Source organism: Elephantulus edwardii, unplaced genomic scaffold (genome assembly GCF_000299155.1).
Source record: "Elephantulus edwardii isolate Elephantulus edwardi_28Jun2011 unplaced genomic scaffold, EleEdw1.0 scaffold00329, whole genome shotgun sequence".
Taxonomy (NCBI): domain Eukaryota; kingdom Metazoa; phylum Chordata; class Mammalia; order Macroscelidea; family Macroscelididae; genus Elephantulus; species Elephantulus edwardii.
Genome location: NW_006400079.1, coordinates 1,079,260 through 1,081,562, shown reverse-complemented (window position 1 = coordinate 1,081,562; position 2,303 = coordinate 1,079,260). Strand labels below are relative to the sequence as shown.

The window sequence follows — 2,303 nt, the reverse complement described above, 5'->3', positions numbered from 1 at the left end:
CACACACACACACACACACACACACACTAAATACTTAAGAAGGAAAAAAAATTAAAAAATAAAAAAGTTGAAAAGCATCTCTGTCGTACAGTTGGGAATTTAGATATTAATACACAAATATTTAAAAGTTGACGACTCAGAACACATTAAGCCCCTCTGAACGACATGATCTGCACAAGACGTGCACGACTTTCTTGCCAACACTCCCCCTTGGTTCTAGCACTGTTTACGCTCGTTTTCTGATTTAGGCTTGCTTGTTGCATTTACAAAAATGTAAAAACAGACGACAGAGGCCAACATTTCAAATTCTCTTTTCTCCTCCTGTGTAAGATACACATATTTTATTGTCATATTCCAGGGTGCAAAAACAAAGATCATCTCATAAAATAAATAGTGTATTCTTGATATGGATCTGAGCGTGATTTTCAAGTAGAGGACTGTGACCGGGTAGGTTTCTGTGAGCTATAGTAAGCCTGTTTTGTTCCTCTGACCTCCTACAAATCAGCTTTGATATGAGACAACTACTAAAATCATATCAAAATATAATTCAAAATTTATAGAGTAATTTCAAGAAAATATAATATTTCTGCCAAGTTTGAAATTGTACAGTTAATATTGGTTAGGCATAAAAGATATTTTCTTCTAAAAAAAAATAAAAATAAAAATAAAAGATATTTTCTTCTGAAAAAGTAGACAGGGTTGAAAGAGTTTTACTTTTCAGGAACAGTGATTTGAGAGGAGGGGTGATCAGGGAGAAAAATGCAATGAATGAATGGAAACCCTATGTCTCTGTAAATTATCATTAAAATAAAAAAGTGGACAGGGTGATGTGTAGTGGATAAGAAGGTAGTTTAAGTTTTAGTTAGTTAAAGCTCTTCTGTATTAGAGTCTAGACTTTTTTATTTCAGACCTACAAACTACAGAACTGCTATTTAGAAAAGTAGAATAAAGATTTTGAAAACAATCTTTTTTTTTTTTTTTTGGCAGTTTGGTGACATACTGGTAAAGCTGTTCTGCAAAGGCTTCAGAGGAAAACTCCTTCAACCCTGCCCTTCCAGACAGTCCTATTGCGGCTTTCAAGGAGGGCTTGTGGAGGAACTTGCCCATGGCTTCTGAGAAGTGCACTGAATCAGGCTCACAGAGAAACCCCATGACGTTGTGCAGAACAGATTCCAAGGGCCCACCTGAATTAACAGCGATGACAGAGCACTGCATGTATGTGGCCTCCAGAGGAGCAATACCAAAGTGCTCAATGCGTCATGTGAAAAGCACACACGTGCAGCCATGGAGGAGTGAGATTTTCTGCTTGTCTAAGAACAAGCACAGGAAGGTCACATGCTGGCCAAGGTCACAACACTGGACCATATTTTTCAACTCCTGATAGTGTTCCACGTTCTGAGACTTTCTGTTCATAACCACTCACCACGACCAGATAAACCCTGTCCCAGACTTGGGATGTCACTCATGCAGCTCTACCAGGGTTTCCAGTGCCAAGGACAGATTTCTCTTCCATTCATATCTATTGATGGAGAGAAATAGGACATTTTTTCCTTTTGGAAACTAGCTCATCAGGCTTTTCAGGAGCCGCTGAGTCAAAGCTGGTGACATTCAGGGATGGATAGATGACATCAGGATCTATGTGAGACAAGGTCTTGAAGGTGTCCTCAAAAACATTAGCTGTAAGCCAGCTGTTGACCACTATGCAGTCAGTCATGAATGTGGTGTGTTGTTCTTCTCTCCAGTCAATCAGGGCTCTAGACAGCCATTTAAGGAAAGAATCTCTCCTGGTGAGCAGCATATCAGGGTAGTGAGGACTGGTCCCTCCTTGAAACATTCCCAAAATATGTGAGACGGTGCTTCAAAATCCGTGCCTTCAAGGAGCAGTTAGATTTCATCCTCTCTAGGATAAACCTGTTTATTTTACTAGCAGTCCATGGTATATTCAATACTCTTCTCCAGCAACACAACTCAAAGGCATCAATTCTTCTTCACTGTCCAGATCTCTGATGCATAACAAGTAACTGTGAAGAGCACAGCCTGAGTCAGGGGCAACTTAGTCTCCAGACTGTCATCGTTGCTCTTCAATGCTCTGGAGAGGTCCTTGACAGCAGATTTACCAAATGCAATTCACCTTTTGATTTCCCGACTGCTGGCGCCAAAAGTGTGGATTTGAAGTCACGCAAGCCTAACTGTTAACCACCTCAATCTCTTCTCCATCCACCATGGTGCTGAGAATTGGTCCAGTGGTATACTAGAGTGAGATAAATAATTTATAACATAATAATTAAGCCTACGTGACTACT

At 40.0% G+C, this 2,303-nt stretch overlaps 1 pseudogene; it reads right to left on the bottom strand.

The window, feature by feature from the left end:
* Positions 1 to 882: 882 nt before the first annotated feature.
* LOC102855076 lies at positions 883 to 1,804 on the bottom strand (annotated as a pseudogene).
* Between the last annotated feature and the right edge of the window lie 499 nt (positions 1,805 to 2,303).